The following is a 19,491-nucleotide window of genomic DNA, read 5'->3' on the forward strand; positions in this document are numbered from 1 at the left end:
AGCTCTGCTGTTATATCCTATTCACTTCATCCTACCTGCAGTATCTCCTGTAATCTTCACAAGTGAGAAAGAGGACTGATGCTCCAAAGCCTGGAATTTGCACAGCCTATAGGTATGCACAGTGGAATAACAGTTGGCACAAGAGAGCTGCACTGTCAAGCATTTTGAAAGATACTTCTAGAATTAGTTACACTAACATTTTTTTTAAAAAATATTTATCAAATCATCTTCAGTGCTTTTGTGACATTTTGTGGATGCACAAAAAGTGTAAATGAAGAATGCAACATCGCAATGATAAATCTTCTCATCACTTTTGCTATCATTGTCTCACATCAGGTAGCATGGTTATACTGTTATAATTCCAGTAATTTCAGCAATGGATCATAACCTACAGTAAAACAAATGCTATGAAATTAAAAAAAAAGTCATCTGAAAACAATGTGTGAGCTTCTACAAGGTGTTTTTCTTTCAGGGCAACAAGACAACAGAAGCACTATCCATACTGGAGGACTCCAGAGGTTATATATACAAACACACTGTTGAACCAAAATCAGGAAGAGAGCAATAAAATAAGCTGCAGTTTGTTTCAGGCAACCGAAAGATTTGTTTGGTTAGGGATTAGCTACTTCAGGACTCCATTTGCACTGAAAAGCAAAGGAAACAGTAACCTTCAGCTATATTTTATATATTTTCAGCTATCCAATTAATTTATACAGAAAACGTACCGTGCTTATCTTTTAAAATTTTTGTATCAATATCTACCTTTGCAGAGCAAATATGCCAAGTTTCCATGTGAGAGCCTAGTTCATTTATGGCCATGACATTACAGGAGAAACTTTGCCTCTCACACGGGCTTATCTGCAAAATTAAGAATTAATTCAGATGGATTAATAACAAATGCACCCAAGTTTGGATGGAGGGAACAGGGGAGTTATCTGTACACTGTGTACTTACCCCGATTTGCAGGATGCTTTACTTGCAAGATGATTAGCAGGAACTATCATAGTTTTGACCCAAATGGCAGATTATGTGTTGTGGTGAAGGCACATTATGCCCCGATACTGAATCTTGTCCCAGCATGTGGGCAAGTTCCCCCCTCCTCCAGGAGGAAGACAAAAGCCAAGGCATTAGCCAGGCTTGCACGCACCCAGCACATGCAGTGCTCGTGCTGACACCAAGTATGGGCATAATTCTAGTTTCAAACGCTTTCTATAGGCTGAAGCCAGTTGTTTATGAGAGTGCCATCGGTCAAGGCCAGCCTCGAGGAATCTATAAGTATCACCCCAGTTGGCGAACACGTTGCCCCCCCCCCCCCCCCCCCCCCCCCCCCCCATTTACTTTGTCTCTGTGCTTGCTCGAGAGAGTAACCCTCGAGCTGCAGCCTTCGCCATTGAGCTTATTGTTGTTAGCTTCGTTTATACATGCACGCATACTGGAAGCGTCTGCATAGTGAAGAAGCCCAGAGGGAGGACCTTCGCTGAGCCTGAGGAGCTCAGCGTTGCTGCAGCCAGCCGTGCCGACCGGGAGGAGCCCATCGTGCCACCGGAGGACTGGACTGACCCCCGAGGGTAAGATCTGCCCAGTTACCGGAGAGAAGGGACTCGATTGATAACCGAGTCCACGTATGCTTAGCCCCGCCGTAGAGGGAGAGACGCCGCCGAGTGCCGCTCTGAGCCCTGTGGATTCCAGGGAAAACCAAAGCATTGTTCGTGCTTATACTGCACCGAACCCGGGACCACTACTCGGTAAAGAGAATCCGCCGCCTAACGCAGCCGCATTCTCTCCCCGAGGCTGTTTGCATCAGCCCCGAGAACCGCCGTGGTTGGGCCGACCCCCGTAGCTTCGCCTGCTTCCGTCGTTCGAGCCCACCTACCGGCCACCGTCGTCCCGCCCTGCCGTGCGAGCCGACTTCTGAGGGCCGATCCCACGGACCGACCCCGACCCAGGACCGATCCCTGTTGTCTGAAGGGAATTGAATATCGTCCACGTGCTTTCCATCCACTAGCACTCAGTTCAAAGTATCCGCGTCTAGCAGAGTAAGCGCTGACGCATAGAAAGATTGTAATACTGCTGTGTATAGCCAGAAGCCGCCCGCGTCCCGCCGAGTCTCCATCTAGTGGCCAAGCGGCAGAACTGCACCCTTCGTTATATAAATATAGAAAGGGTTTATAGATCAATTACGTTATAATCATAATACTAAGCCAGTTGTGGAATCTATTTCACGAACGTGCACTAGAACATGTATATAATTTGGTGATTCATCGGTTATTAATAGTTTGATAATTAATAAAAATTATATTTTCATAATTCATAAATTCATATTCATAAATTTAATCACCTCTTCACCACATGTGTTCCAGGTTAAGATCACTCAACTTTAACAAAATAAAACTAAACTTCAGATTCTCAGTGCAATACAGCATCACACCTTAAAGGAAAGCATCATAACAGAACAGTACAACCAAGTGGTTAAAAGAAGGAAAGATCACATACTTTAATAAAGAAGGATGCCAAAACTAGGGGAGGTTTGAGTCATAAGTAACACAGAAGACCCACAATGGAGATCTGTGCTTTTTATGGCTTAGTGAAATAATTTGTAAACTGTAGAGAGTCCTTCCATTTATTGCCCTAACAGATAATTGGATATGATAAAACAGAGCTGATGTGTTGAAAGAAGCAATTATGGAAGAAACTTTGTGAGTTAACAGCAGAATAAGCAACTATGATCATCTGTTTAAACAAACTTCTGTCAAACATTGCCACGAACATTCACTTATTTGTGCCAAATCACCAGGACATGGCTAAAGCTTATTTTCTTGAAAGAAATTAAGTTCTGACTTGAAAGCTGCAAAACAAGTTTCAAGAAGCTGTAGTTTGTTCCAGTGATAAGCTGTTCACACTTCTGAAAATCTGGCAGTGGCTTCTAGGTTTCTTTTCAGCCACTGGGCCTAGGGAGAGGGTACCAGTTTAACGTTCCAGTCATAGACTCTTGCACCAGCTCTGTGACTGCCATAATTTCTCAGCTACTGGCAAATGTGATTCACCAAACCGCGAGCAAACATTTTTTTAAATTATTATTATTATATTTTTAATTATAAGAGCTAGTGTAAAATTCAGTTGTTATTCAAATAAACAGAAAGCAAACCACACCCCAAAAAGACTGAAGAGATATTCAAGTTTGCCCATAATGATTCATTCTTAACTGATAAAAATCCTTTTTCCACACAAGGCAGACCTCTACTGCTGGATGAAGTTACTGCAAGCTTAATAAGCTTACTCATTAGACCAGAATCATTTTAGTGCCCTAGTTACAGGTCATAGCTATGCACTGCAGAGTAGTGGAATGATACTTCCTGGGGGCAGAGGTAGCCATGCACAAGGAAATGAGATAAGGAGCCCCTCCCCATTAATGCATTTCTTCTCATAGGGACATCTGATGAAACCAAACATGCTCAGAACCTCATAATGAGATACCCTTCATGGCACTCCTGTTGCTGCTTAAAGCAAGGTGCTATAGATCCAAGCAATGTATTTAAAAGATGAAACAGCTGCAACTAAGAAATTTGAGAAGAGTGTGTTGAGTGTCTATACCACAGATATCAAAATGCCTCGTTGTAGCCCTGCTTTAGATTCACTTAACTGAGCTCTAAGGTGCTAGGACTAATGCAGGCCACTCTTTGTCAGGTACAGTATCCCAAACAGCATTCTGACTGTCAAAATGAAACTGGCAACTATGCCCAGGTCACCTAGTGCCAGTCTCCCTGTCAGATCCCAGATCCCACAGTTACTGTGGTCTACAACTCTGCTTTATCACTCTGACAGTGTACAGACTAGGGGTTGTCCTGCTGGAAAGCAGGCCCATGGAGAAAGATTTGGAGTCCTAGTGGACAGCAATTTAACTGTGGGACAGCAATGTGCCTTGCAGCGAGGATGGCCAATTGCATCCTGGGGTGCATCAAGAAAAGTGTTTCCAGCAGGTGTAGGGAGGAGAGTCCTCCCCTTCTATTCTGCCCTAGTGAGATCATATCTGGAATATTGTGACCAGTTTTTAGGCTTTCCAGTTCAATAGAGATACAGATCTGCTGGAGAGAGTCCAACAGAGACGACAAGGACAACTGGGGGACTTGAACATCTCTCCTTTAAAGAAAGATTGAGAGAACTGGGGCTGTTTAGTCTTGAGAGGAGAAAACTGGGGGGGGGGGGGGGGGGATCTTATTAAAGTCTACAAATATCTGAGGGGTGGCTGTTAAAAGGAAGGTGACAGTCTCTTTTCAGTGGTGCTCTGTAATAGGGCAAGGAACAATGGATTCAAGCTGGAACGCAGGAGATTCCACCTCTACAGCCCAGAGAGTCTGTTAAGTCTCCTTCTCTGGAGACTTTTAAAACATACCTGAATGTGTTCCTGTGTAGCTTGCCCTAGGTGATCCTACTTTGGCAGGGAGGTTGGACTAGATGATCTCTAGAGGTCCCTTCTGTTCCCTAACATTCTGTGATTCTGTGATGTTCGCAACGCTGTGCAAGAGTTGACAATGTAGCTATTTGGTTAAAAAACAACTGTTACTTCCCTTGCACCTTCTATTCAAATGGCAGACTATTGATTTAAGAAGAAACACAAAATCATGCTTTCGTAGATTCATATAACTCTTTTGTTTGTAAGAGATCTTTAAGATCAAGTCCAACCACTACCTAACTCTACCACATGGTGCTGTAGCACCACGTCCTTTAGCACCAAATCTATGCACTAACACTCCCAGGAATGGGGATTCAAGCACCTTCCTGGGGAGCCTGTTCCAGTGAAAAATTCATCCAATCTAAACCTTCCCTGGTTCTATTTGAGGACATTTCCTCTCATCCGATCACTTGTTGCTAGAGAAGAGAAAGCGGCCTCTATCTCACTACAACCTCCTTTCAACTAGAACAACAAGGTGTCTCTTCAGCCTGCTTTTCTCCAAACTAAACAACCCCAGTTGCCTCAGATGTTATCCAGGTCCTTCACCAGCCTCACTGCCCTTCTCTGGACCTGCTCCAGGACTTCAATGTCTTTCTTGATGTGAGGAGCTCAAAAGAGAACACAAGGACCTCAGTTTCCAAAATGCCAGGTTCTTCTGTCTACTAGAAAGATGGGCTCATTAGGAGGGCTTTAAACTAGGTCTGAATGGGGTGGGTGAGGATGTCAGTCCCTCCGCAGAGGAAAGAGTAGGGTACAAGGTAGGGTCAGTTGAGAAGTCAGGAACCCAGCTGCGATGCATGTACACCAATGCATGCAGCCTGGGCAATAAGCAAGAGGAGCTGGAGGTCCTGATCCATCAGGGCGACTATGATATAGTCAACATCTCAGACACTTGGTGGGACAACACGCACGATTGGAGTGCTACACTGGGGGGCTACAGGCTCTTTAGGAGAGACAGGCGAGGGAGAAGAGGAGGAGGGGTGGCTCTGTATATTAGGAAGTCACTCTCTGCCACAGAACTTGAGGTGAAGGTGAGGGAATTGAGAGCCTGTGGGTTAAAATCAGAGGGCAGCCTAACAAATCTGACACCCTGGTTGGAATTTGTTACAGACTATCCAACCAGGATGAGGAGGCTGATGAATTGTTCTACAAACAACTGGAGGCTGTCTCAAGATCATCAGATCTTGTCCTTGTCGGTGACTTCAACCTGCCAGATATCTGCTGGGAACTTAATTCAGCAGGGAGGAGGTAATCCAGAAGATTCCTGGAGCGAATGGAGGACTGCTTCCTGACACAGCTGTTAAGCGAGCCTACCAGGGGACAGGCTCTGCTTGACCTGCTGTTCTGCAACAGGGAAGGGCTGGTGGGACACGTGATCGTGGGAGGCTGCCTAGGGCACGAGACCACGAGATAGTGAAGTTTTCAATATGCAGGGAGATAGGGAGGAGCACCAACAGAACCTTCACCTTGGACTTCCAAAAGGCAAACTTCAGCCTGTTTAAGAAACTTATTTGTAAAGTCCCCTGGGTGCCAGCCCTCATGAACCAAGGGGTTCAGGGGGGTTGGACCTACTTCAAACAGGAGCTCTTGAAGGCACAGGAATTGGTGGTTCCCACGTGCCGGAAGGCAAGCCAGTGGGGAAGGCGACCGGCCTGGATGAGCAAGCAGCTCCTGGAGGATTTAAGGGGGAAGAAGAGGCTGTATCACCTTTGGAAGGAGGGGAAGGCTTCTCGAGGTATGTTCAAGGAAGCTGTTAGATTATGTAGGAATAAAATTAGGGAGGCTAAGGCCCAGCTGGAACTGAAGCTGGCCACCTCTGTGAAAGACAATAAAAAGCATTTTTATAAATATATCAACAATAAGAAGAAGGGCAGGAAGAACCTGCACTCCCTATTGGACCTGGAGGGGAACACTGTGACTGAAGATGAGGAAAAGGCTGAGGTCCTGAACACCTTCTTTGCCTCAATTTTTAACAGCAAGGCAGGAGTTCAGGACGAGTAGCCTCCTGAGATGGGCGCTGGGGTCGGGGAGCAGTGTAATGCCCCGGTAATCCATGAGGAATTAGTTCAGGACCTGCTGAGCCACTTGGACACTCACAAGTCCATGGGACCAGATGGGATCCATCCTAGGGTGCTGAGAGAGCTGGCAGATGAGCTGGCCAAGCTGCTCTCCATCATTTTCCTCCAGTCCTAGCTCACCGGTGAGGTCCCAGGTGACTGGAAACTGGCCAATGTGGTCCCCATCCATAAGAGAGGTCAGATGGAGGAACCTGGAAACTCCAGGCCAGTCAGCCTGACCTCAGTGCCAGGGAAAGTGATGGAGCAGATTATCCTGGCGGCAATAACTGCGCACCTGAAGGATGGCCAAGGGCTCAGGTCCAGCCAACATGGATTCAGGAAGGGCAGATCCTGCCTCTCCAACCTGATCTCCTTTTATGATCAGGTGACCCGTCTGGTGGACGTGGGGAGGCCTGTGGATGTGGTCTACCTGGACTTCAGCAAGGCCTTTGACACCGTTCCCCACAGCAAACTGCTGGCTAAGCTGTCAGCTCATGGCTTGGACCACTACACTCTGTGCTGGGTTAGGAACCGGCTGGAGGGCCGGGCCCAGAGAGTGGTGGTGAATGGTGCCACATCCAGCTGGCAGCCAGTCACCAGTGGTGTCCCCCAGGGATCAGTGCTGGGCCCCGTCCTCTTTAACATCTTCATTGATGATCTGGATGAGGGGGTTGAGTCAGTCATCAGCAAGTTTGCAGATGATACCAAGTTAGGAGCAGATGTTAGTCAGTTAGAGGGTTGAAAGGCTCTGCAGAGGGACCTCGACCGACTGGGCAGATGGGCAGAGTCCAATGGGATGGCAATTAACAAGTCCAAGTGCCGAGTGCTGCACTTTGGCTACGGCAATCCCATGCAGAGCTACAGGCTGGGGTCGGAGTGGCTGGAGAGCTCCCAAACAGAGAGGGACCTGGGGGTGCTGATTGACAGCCACCTGAATGAGAGCCAACAGTGTGCCCAGGTGGCCAAGAAGGCCAGTGGCATCCTGGCCTGCATTAGGAATAGTGTGGCCAGCAGGAGCAGGGAAGTCATTGTGCCCCTGTACTCTGCTTTGGTGAGGCCACACCTTGAGTACTGTGTCCAGTTCTGGGCCCCTCAGTTTAAGAAGGACATCAAAACACTTGAACGTGTCCAGAGAAGGGCAACAAGGCTGGTGAGAGGCCTTGAGCACAAGCCCTATGAGGAGAGGCTGAGGGAGCTGGGATTGTTTAGCCTGGAGAAGAGGAGGCTCAGGGGTGACCTCATTGCCCTCTACAACTACCTGAAAGGTGGTTGTAGCCGGGAAGGGGTTGGTCTCTTCTCCCAGGCAACCAGCAGCAGAACAAGGGGACACAGTCTCAAGCTGTGCCAGGGGAGGTTTAGACTCGAGTTGAGGAGAAAGTTCTTCACTGAGAGAGTAATTCATCATTGGAATGTGCTGCCCAGGGAGGTGGCGGAGTCACCGTCCCTGGAGGTGTTCAAGAGGAGCTTGGACGAGGCACTTGGTGCCATGGTCTAGTTATGAGGTCTATATTGATAGGTTGGACTCGATGATCCTCAAGGTCTCTTCCAACCTTAGTTATACTGTGATACTGTGATACAACTAGGTTGCCTGATATCTGAACTGATAACTTGTTAAATATTGAAAGTTCTGCAACATCATGTTTTCCAATCAAAATTGTTTTATGATTCTATGATCCTAAATTTTACTGACCTCTGCAGGAGCATCAGAAGCTGAGTGTGGCGCTTTACCGAACCTACACTAGATGTCAGCCTTGTCCGCGGCTCAGCAGGGCTCGACCAGCCAGGCACAAAAACTGTTCCTGAAGCGCTGAGCGGAGATTTCATCACGAACAAAGAGGGCTCGGGTTGGCATAGCACTCGATTAACATGAATGCAAAATGCATTTTCTTATCGTGGGCAAACACTAAGAAATGTCATATCTTGTCTTTAAAATACATTCTCTCTCAAAGCTAAGCTAGTTTTTAACCAGATCAAAGAAAGGTAAAAAAAACACCCAGGTAACTGCAGTAAGTGCAGCCTGATTTCTGTAGGGAAACAAAGAAGCTGTCAGACTTCTGTACTGATTTGGTGGGATGTAATTTGGCAGAAATAAAGGTAAATCAAAGTTGTTCTGCAAGAAGCAGACAAATTCTGAACAGATTTATGACTATTGTCCCTCAGACTCCTTTCTTCTTGCCTTTTTGGACAGAGACATAGCACACAGGTTTCCCAGCTTGCTTATCTTGTTCATTGCTGGCTTGTGGACATGTACATTTTTGCTTTTCTTCCCTTGCTCATGTGTCGATTTTCTCAGAACCTTTCAAAGCTGAAGTCTCAGTGCCTACCCCTCTTTCAAATCCGTCTGAAGCTGTCCAGAGTACCCAAAAGCTACTCTTGGCAATATACTATCAGAGCAATTCCAAGTGTTGCTTCCATAAGAATGGACTAAAGATCAAATCAGATCTATCAACCTTGGCATCCTTCAGCAACAAACCACTGCATAATTGCTTACTTACAGCTCATGCAGAACTCAGAGTATGGGAGTTTTCAGTACAGTTCTTTGAAATGAGAAGTATCTTTGTCCCCATGGCAACAGATTGTGGGCACATCCACACTGCGGTTAGAAGATGTGTCCAGATTCATTTACCAGATTCGCTGTAGCTAGTCCAAGAAAATGTAACAATACATCCAAGGCAGTATCTGTTAGAGTCTTCAGGTACTAAGTGCACACTCATTAGCTAAAGTTCACACTGCCATCCTTTAGCAGTTCCTGGTACTGAGACTTTCTATCCCACAACTGCAAAAAGACCACAATCAGATAGAAAGCAACACCTGGTGAGAAGTTTACATCAAATTATCTAAAATAATTACCGTGCGTTTTACAAAAGTGTAATGTATTAAGATAACAGACACAAGCTGTACATTGTTGATGGTTGTGGTCAGTGGGAGGTTCATAAAAAATTGTGTTCCCCAAGAGTCAGTACTGGGTTCAGTCCTGTTCAATATACCCATCAACAAGCTGGATGAAGGGATAGAGTGTACCCTCAGCAAATTTGCTGATGACACAAAACTGGGAGTGTGTGGCTAACACACCAGAAGGCTGTGCTGCCATCCAGCATGATCTGGACTGGCTGGAGAGTTGGGCAGAGACTAACCTTATCAATTTCAAAAAGGGACAGTGTCGGGTACTGCACCTAGGGAGGAATAACCCCGTGTATCAGTACAGATTAGAGGCAGACCTGATGGAAAGCAGCTCTGTGGAAAAAGGCCTGGGAATCCTGGTGGACAAGAGAATGATCATAAGCCAGCAACACGCTTTTGTGGCCAAGAAGGCAAATGACATCCTGGTGTGCATGAAGAAGAGTGTGTCCAGCAGGTCAAGGGAAGTATTCCCCCGCCTCTGCCCTGGTGAGACCGCATCTGGAGTACTGTGCCCAGTTCTGGCTCCCCAGTTCAAGCGGGATAAGGAACTGCTTGAAAGGGTACAGCAAAGGGTTACAAAGATGTTTAGGGGATTAGAACATCTCTCTTTTGAAGAAAGGCTGAGGGACTTGAAGCTTTTCAGCTTAGAGAAGACTGAGGTGGAATCTTATTAGTGCTTAAAAGGTGGGTGTCAGGAGGATGGGGCCAGTCTTTTCTCAGTGGTGCACACTGACAGAACAAAAGGTAACAGGCACAAACTTGAACATTGAAAGTTTCATCTAGACACAACGAGGAACTTCATTACTTTGAGGATGGTAGAGCACTGGAATAGGTTGCCCAGAGAATTAGTAGAGTCTTCATCTCCAGAGTCATTCAAAACCCTCCTGGACCCTCTCTGGTGCAACTTGCACTAGGTGATCCTGCTTTGATAGGAGGATAGACTAGACGATCTGCAGAGGTCCCTTCCAATCCCTATAATTCTGTGAATTTCTGTCTGCCCCTCTCAAAAAATAAACCAAAACCAACCAGAAAAACAAACAAACAAACAAAAAACAAAACAAAACAATACCCAGTCACTTAAAATGTTTTTGACTAATACAAGCACAGAACAGGAGAAGAAACACTTCACATACCACAGATGGAGGTATCCAGCAGACATTCTGCTTCAGTTAGACCCTTTGCATATGGATATTTCCAGGTATAATGTTATGCTAAAATACTCACTGGCCTGAGTAAGAACATCTCCAAATCCATCTCATCAGGCTGATGTTCAAAACTCCAAATAAAATTTCTGCTTTGCTTAAGCAAAGTTCACATCTATCCACCACAACATTTAGGGCTGATGACCCTGTGAAATTTTATGTTATGCCACAACAACACACGATGAAAATTATTTTAATTCAATTTCTCTTATGAGCACACAAACCTCTCAGGTTTAGGCTACTTTTATGTTTAAGCTGCCATGGTCCTATAATTCAAATCAGTCAGAAGATCAGAGGCAAAAGAACAAACAAACCCAAACAAAACCACCACCCGAGCCCCATCCCCTCACACCCCCCAAAAAAAAACCCAACCAAACAAAACAAACCAACCAACCAAAAAACCCACAAGCAAACAACAAAAAAAGGGGGGAAACCTGCAAAAACAACAAAAACCCACAAAACCAACTGTATGAGTCAAAACACCTCTGTGTACAGCTGTTACCATCTTCAGTCATTATTTCTGCTAATTCATACAGGCTAAACAGCATACCATTGGTAAAGAGCACTCAACCACTGTAAGGTAGCTTTGGAAGATCATGGAACACATCCTCCTAAACTATGCTAAGGCAGATGAAGGACAAGGTGATAATGTGAGACAGCCAGAATGGCCTTGGCTTCACCAAGGGCAAGTCCTGCCTGACCAATCCAGTTGTCTTCTGTAGTGGAATCAGACATCAGTGGACATCTATAGAGATGTCATTTATCCAGAAATCTGTAAAGCCTTTGACTCTGTCCCCCACAAAATTTTTCTTTCTAAACTGGTGAATTTGATGAGTGGACTGTTCAGTGGATAAGCAATTGGTTGGATAGTCACTTCCAGAGGGTAGTGCTCAATAGTTTGATGTCCAGATGGAGATCAAGCAGTGTTCTAAGGAGTCCATACAGGGACAAGCATTGTTTAATATCTTCTCTATCATAGACAGTGGGATCAAATGCACCTTCAGGTTCAACAAGGCCTAGTGCAAGGTCCTGCATGTGTGTCACAACAATCCTCATTATCAGTGCAGGATGGGGGGTGATGCAATAGAGAGCAGTGCTGAGTAAAAAGACAGGCGTCATCAATACTAAATTATTTAAGTCACTAGACAGTAACATTGGGTTTGACTGCTTGTTGTCCATAAACACGTTTTCAATAGACTCTTAAAAGCCATCAAGATACTAATATAAATACAATGAACTAATTGTAGTGCCTTGAAAGCAATAAAGTTGTGTAGTTGTGCTGCTTAGGGGTGTGATTTATTGGTGGACTTTACAACATTATGTTTGGATTTCATCTTAAAAATCCATTTCCAACCTAAATGATTCTATGATCCTATGCAGGAATATTCAGGGAACAGGTATCACACATAGGCCATTACCAAAAAGAACAACAAACAAACAAACAAACAACCCCCAAACCATTCGCCTCATCCCCCCCCACAAGAAATACGGAAAGTATTTCTGTTTTTTGAACCTACTTCAACTCATTCTACAGTAGCCAGGAGATAGGTGTGGGAGTTCAGGGTCAGGCAGTTTCCAGGAAAATTTCTTGTGCCCATCCCCTTAAACCATATTGCAAGAACCGCTATAATTTCAGCACCGCATCTGGCGAACTGGTGAAGCCACAGTTTCAAACATGTAGCAAGCACTTTCTCTAGACACTCCTGAAAAGAACTCAGGTGCAAAGATAAAACACTTTACAAGCAAGAGAAGCAAGGGTTGCCATGCCAACCTACTCTATATGCATAGTAGAGCCCAGGGTACAATTATGTAATTAGTATCTATACTACTAAAAAAGTTAAAGATAAAAAACTTAGATCCCTGAGTTGCCACTCTACAAGATTTGGAACTAAATGCATATTTCAGGCTTTTCAAATAAATGTTGATCAAATTTTCTCCCAAAGCTGATTGAATAAGTTAGACTGCTTTATGAGAACTGTTTACAGGAAAACTAGTAGAACCCAATAGAAACAAAAATAAAGAAGAATTATTTCCTACTGATCTAACCAGTCACAACAGTAAATAAGTAGCAAGTTAAGAGATAACTAGTATTCTATACAGAATATGAACTTAAAATTTTTTTTCTCCCAATTCAGACATACTGACTAATCTTCTATTCTTTGCCACAGTTACAAGTTTAAAATATTCAGATTCTTAAAGCTACATTTATAGAACAGTTTATTGCAGAACTAAAGCACTCAGGAAGTCTAAGTGAGGATCCAAGAGTCCCAAGAGTCCCAAGAGTCACAAGAGACTCTGGACTGATCTCGTGTGCATGAGAATTTTTTGCCTGCCTAAAAAAGAAGATAAATCTCTATTTCAAATCCAGGAAAATGACATGATTCCAGCACCAGGAGCTCAATTCTGCCAGCTGCTTCATTAACAGGATTGCATAAACTTCACCTAGATATCAAAGCCTTCAGGGTTTTTAAATACCACAATAAGTACAAAGTAAACAAAAGTCTGTTTTTCATTTGCACGTTAAGTATACACCTAAGACTATTGTCTTTGGCATTTTAAATTATCAAATACTCATTTTACACAGTTACTTCAGGGCTGACAATCTGTACACCAAATATCTCACTCACCCTCCAATTACTTATTCAAAGCTGGCTCTGAAAATGAAAAAGGTGTGCAAGCCTGCCAGTTACACACAACATGACAAGCCATATTTCAGGAAAATGACTCAGTAAGTTCAAAATGTTTTACACATTTAATTAAGCCTTACATTAACTCCAGTTGGCAAGCTGGAGTATGAGTCATGGAAGCGAGATCACACAAGCAAACTTGAAGCAAAACAAAAACTTAACTGCTTACTCCTGGAGCTGAACAATTACTAAAGCCATAATCCAGGAGGAAACATCCTGTTTCACAGGCAAGTATACTGTCAATAGGAAGCAAAGGGAAAAAGAGTTCTCTTGCAACTTGAAGCACAGATACTGCACTGACCAGTACTAGCAGAGGCATTACCATCAAGCCTCCTTCTAATCCTCAGTGTCCTTCCTGTGGTGTCTTCTACAAAGCTATGTCCAAGAAGGGATGGCACATTAAGGCCAAAGATTACCATGAAGAGGTAGTGCTGCTGTCATTATCATGATTTCTGTGTCATCATTGTGCACATCACCACAATATCTTAGTGGTTACCATACCTACTGTTATTTGTGACCCTCTTTTACATACTATCAGACACTGCATTCTTCTTTACGTAAGAATATACTGAAAGATGCAATAGTGAGATAATAGTAGAAGATCAAACTTGCACAACATAGTCCTGGTCCTAAAATTAAAAAAACACATTATGCAAATATGTCCATTATCCTGTTGTTCATGAATTGCCCATTCCCACTGCTGTTGACAATCAGCTGAAGTAAATAAGAACACAGAGAAGTGACGTCTAACATCTGTGATCCCACAAGACCACAGCACAATGTGCAACAGATGTTTAGCTTAGAAGGATCCATAAAACATCCATAGTATACTGAGCTATAAAAACCACTCCCCATCACGTCCTAGAAAATTAGAGAGCAATAGCCATTTAAAAACATATATATGTACAACTAGTTTGTTGCAAGGAAACAGAAGTAAAGTAGTCATTTTCCTTCAAGCTATCTCACAATTTGAAGCATCTAAAGTACTTTATAATGAAGTAAGTTGCTATCTGTGTATCTTCTTTACCACCATTGTGCTGATCTGCAGGATGGCTAGCTTTCCATATTGACAAGGAGGCCCTGAGATCAAACATCATAAAAATGCAGACTGAAGTACTCCCACTTGCTACTTGAACCATACTCAATTACAAGGTTAGCACAGTAAAGCAATGTTCACACCTGTTGTTAGTGTAAAGCACCAGTCACTATATTGTTTATATGGTATCCAAACATGGCTCCAACATCTTCTCACTGTATTCTTTTCCACCACTCAACTGGGAGTGTAGCTCCATTTCATATAACTGTCCTGAAGATTGAATGACAATCCTCTTCCACTGTCACCACAGCAGAGATGCCAGCCTCATTTATCAAGACCAGCATGATTTTAGCTGCGGGACGACAACCTTCAGAGCCAAAGCTTTTTGCCTTCTCCCTTAAAACACACACACACCATGAGCATGACCTTCACACAAAGGCTCGGAATCTACAGCTGTTGTCACTTCAATCAGCTCAAAGCTGCACAACTTAGGGCATATGTTCTGCAGAATAAAGACAAGATATGATTAAAAGTCCCCATTACAGCAGTGGATTAGGTCTTTCACAGACATGCTTAGAGTTTCTTTCTTTGTCAACTTGAAGATACTATGAAATGTCCTGGGAGAACCTCTTACTGTCTTTCCTTAGTCAAAGAGAAATAGCATACACTTTGCAGCACATCAGAACAACATTTGTGACAGAGGCTATACTAACTTTCAAGACTTCTCCCAGCAATATACTTCAAGCTTCAGGCAGACCCATTTGCTCTACAGAAAGGCTAAGTCCTTCAGCCATTCCCACAGTTAATCTGAACAATGATGAACTCTTTGGCACAGCTATCAGCACTGAGCTAGCAGATAGCAAACTCTTCATGCAACCCTAAAACAGTAAATAAGTGGAAGGCTATCACCTTGTCACATCTTCTCATTGACCTTTGCATCCACCATAAGATCTTGTATGAAATATGCATGAGGCCTGAATATCAAGTCATATTTATTTGTCGTTGTGCGTTACTGCTTATTTGTTGGTTACTGGATTCAGATGCTTGAAGAATTTGATCAGTTACCTTAGTTTGCTTGTGTAAACAGCTACACTCCAGAAAGTGACAAGCACTATTCAGACCTCTAATACACATTAATCTTCCATTAACTCAATAAGACAGTCAACTACCAAAATGTGTCAATATCCCCCACAAGACTGTTTCTCATACATTGTTTCTTGAAGAACTCTCTCCTTGCAAAAGTAAAACCATGCTGTAGAGTTTCAGGGTCACTTTCTCCCCTTTAGTGTGATAAAACCATATTCCACTCTAGGAAGACAGACACCAGGAATTTCAAGACACATACCATATTCTCCTGCCCTGACTGGGTCACATGTGCTCTGTGCAACTAGTAGAATTCTAGTGGAGAGGCAGGGGAAAACAGGACTACCCAGGTTAACAGCATTATACATATCAGGCCTGTTCAGCATTGAACTTGTCCAAGCTGGCTGCTAACAGCACAAGAGATCATTTACCTATCTGTAGAAAACCTAGATGCTTGAGCAGGAACTCCCAACCACACCTCTATGTGAAACAAACTACCTAGTGCCCAGCCATGCTGGGATGGAGGTCTGATGTTGCTTGGTACCCAAAGGGCCAAGGAAACAAGGCTACTTTGGGATTACACTGCATGCTGACAAGCAGCACAGACAGTCTCCCTCTGGACAGACTCCATTATCTCCACCTATGCAAACAGCTCTGCAGCACTGTTGTATGACAGACCTCACTCAGAGGCCCATTAAGTGCAGTCAGGAGTAGTGCAGTTCAGAGGCTGAGAAGCATTAGCCACCACTTTGCTCTAACTTCAATTTTAAGAAGTTAGCCCTTTTTCTCCTTTTACTCTCTCCCTTTTAAGAAGCCTTCCAGAATTACTTGAAAGAAAGACCAAGCATTTCAAAAACATCCTTTTTAGCTAAAAGCATAAATAAATATGTGTGTATATACACACACACACCCAATTGCCATTCCTTGCCTATTCAGCTGGTAGAGTGCTCAGAGTAGCCTTCCAGAACACAGTTGCAAGATTTCAAGCAGTGCGCTCTGCACCTTTAGCTAACGGTACTATAGCTTGTAACAGCCCTCGGGCATACTGTGGGACATGGAAATTTACAGGTACATTTCTGTGTCATTCAGAAACAGTTTTTAGATGTCACACATTCAGAGAAAACTCTTTGATAGAACCAAGACACTACTTCTACAATTTAATTCTTCCATATCAACTCCATTTATAGGAAGGCAACTCACAACCTTTAATTTCCTTAGAAAAAGATTAATACAGCAAATGGTGCTAAAGCTGCTGTAATATGCATCCTGCACAAGAAGTGTCTCTCAAGACTGTTTCATAATAACAACAACAACAAAAAAAAAAACAGGAAAATGCAGACTTAAATTGAATATGCATGTTTATTAGCACATACCAGGAAACAATCCACTCAAATAACAATCTCATGTACAAAAGTATATCAGCGTTTTTAGTAGTGCTGTATTGCTCATTGTTTTGTTTGGAATATCTTCTTCCATAAGAACTAATACTGGATTACCTTCTTACCCCAGTTGAAAACTGAGAATTGGACTAAAAAGGTAACCACTTTTAGATGAGTGTATCTGGAGAATTCCTCCAGTTCCTGATTACTGGAGGTGAAAACTGTGATTATTACTATGATCAGGCCATTTGTGTGCCTAAATATGAATAAATAGGCTTAAATGCCACACTTAAAACTCAGGGCACCATGAGTTGCACAAGATATCAATGAAAGGGATAGGCAGTAATTCAACCATCCATCACGCACATGACGTTCAGCTAGTACACACTATGCTTTCCCTCTCCTTTTCTTTTGAAATTTTGGTAACAGAAAGGAGGTGACCTAGAAAAAGGAATCCTATACCAGATTAAAGGAACCTAATAATCACTTTTATTACCAACTTCACACAAATATAACAATTGAAAAACAGAGAAAATAGCTATAAAGAAAAGACAAAATAGCAATCAGAAAATCCAAGCCCATTTGGGATGAGACTGTCCTAAGCAGGGTGAGAATTTGGCATTTACTTCCTCCTTCCTCCTTAACTTCCAAAGCATAGGCAGCATATTTTATTGCTGCTGTAAGTATTTCACACACCACTGCAATTTTCAACATAATTTTTGTGAAGCCCTGAGCATAATAAGCATGCACATGTATCAATCTGATGTCTATAAACTTGCAGGAATTCTCAGTTTGACTCACTCTTCAAATGCAACCAGACTAAACCTTCATTTCTAGTCAACACTGAAAACCAGTCAAATCTTGGTTAAAATAAATTGCACCCTGAAGCATGTAACTACTTAGAAGCTTGATTCTTGACATCTACAATGACTACATATTTCTGTGTGTGTACCTATGCCCATTTAAGAATATATATTTAGTAACAAACAGTAGAGCTACCTTCTGATTTTTCGCACCAAATCTTTGGAAGGTAAAGGAAGGCTTTTTCTTCCAAAACAGCTTCTTTGCTATGTCATTTTTCCTTTGGGAATAAAAGTTATTTATAAACCTTGGAAGCAGCAGGAAAGGAAAGAAGAAGACTCAAAAGAAGAATTACCTCACCACAAACCACTACATTCTTCAGAGAGAACAAACAAGAGTAACCATGAAAATTAGACTAAACTAGGGGAAAAAAAAGGAAGCAATTGACTTTCAGCTCATTGTAATGAAGAAAAATGGATGTTATCACCCTAGAACTGCAATCATCTAATTGTTTGTTTCCTCTTTTAAAAAAATATGGCTTTCTAGGAGGCACCATACTTATCACAGAAATAATTTATCCTTGGCGCCAGGGGCTGCCAAGTGACTCAGCTCTCCTGATGACACAATTCACTCATACCCAGCACGTTCCCTTGGGCACCAACTGCCAATACAGAACAAGATCGCTTTCATGAGGAAATAGTTTTCCTCAGATGAACTTTCATTTTCTTAAGTAATAACTCTCGTTCAAAAATCAAGCAGCCTAATCCTATGAAGTGCTTCACATCATGCATGTACTTTGTCAGAACTTCTTTTCCCCATTCAGCTCAGTAGGGACTGCTACCTTCCAGTCTGCAAAGTTTATTTTAAAAGCATCTGAATGTATATTGCTGTGCATCCAAGTGCCTACCTGAGTAAAAATTTGGTTGGTTTCCCTCTTGTTCTATCACTAAATGCTGCAAACTTCGAAAAATCCATTACATACCATCAAAAACCTACACCAACGAGACACACACTCACTTCTCATATGCTGTTCTTAGGCCCTACAGACTGTACCACCCCATTGTATCAGTGTTTCCTGGAATATTAGGAACAGAAGATCACTGCCACAGCAAATTCCAGATTCAATAAATGCCCAACATAATCAAGAGTCATACATCAGTGGGAGCAACGATCAGCTGTTAAGTAAGGAAAGATCTGCCACCAGTTATAATTATCAGCCACTCTACAAGCTATTATCCCATTATCTCCTCATATTAAGTTTCCATAGATACTGAACCAAAGTTCATTTTTGGTTCTTAAAGACCAAAGTTTCTGAGAAAGAGGATCTGTCACTCTCCAGCAATGGAGAGTAGTTTAAGTACAGGCTGCCACTCACCACAGATCATCAAGAATCTCAGCAATGGCTGTAGAAAGCCAGAGGGGTTGGGAAACCTTGAACAAGGTTCATAGACTTTAAAAAGTTTTTTTGAATGCTGCTATCCTGTCTCTGATGCATCTGAGCCACAACAGCACACTATCTGAAAATAGTAAGAGTAATTTAAAAAGTAGCAGAGACAGCACAATAAAATCAGCTAAAAATCAGAGACTAATATTAAATGTTTTAAGTCTGAAATATTAGACAAACCAAAAGAATTAAAAAACTTCCACACACTACTTTGCCCAAAGTATTTGAAGTTTTCCATCTCTCAGTTTGCTGTATGAGTTTTACTAGAGTGATACAGGACAACTCTCTGCAGCCACCTTTATACAGGGACAGCTCTAAACAGGTCTCTTTACAAGAGGTGGTAGGGGGACCATCTGCAGTACGCTTTACATTTGGGTGAGGAGGCAGCAGCACACAGGCAGAAGGGAAAGTGGCAGGGGGAAAGCAGCAATGAAAGAATGGCAAGCCAGAA

Source organism: Melanerpes formicivorus, unplaced genomic scaffold, assembly GCF_026170545.1.
Source record: "Melanerpes formicivorus ecotype bairdi unplaced genomic scaffold, bMelFor1.0.p_v2 SCAF_2, whole genome shotgun sequence".
Taxonomy (NCBI): Eukaryota; Metazoa; Chordata; class Aves; order Piciformes; family Picidae; genus Melanerpes; species Melanerpes formicivorus.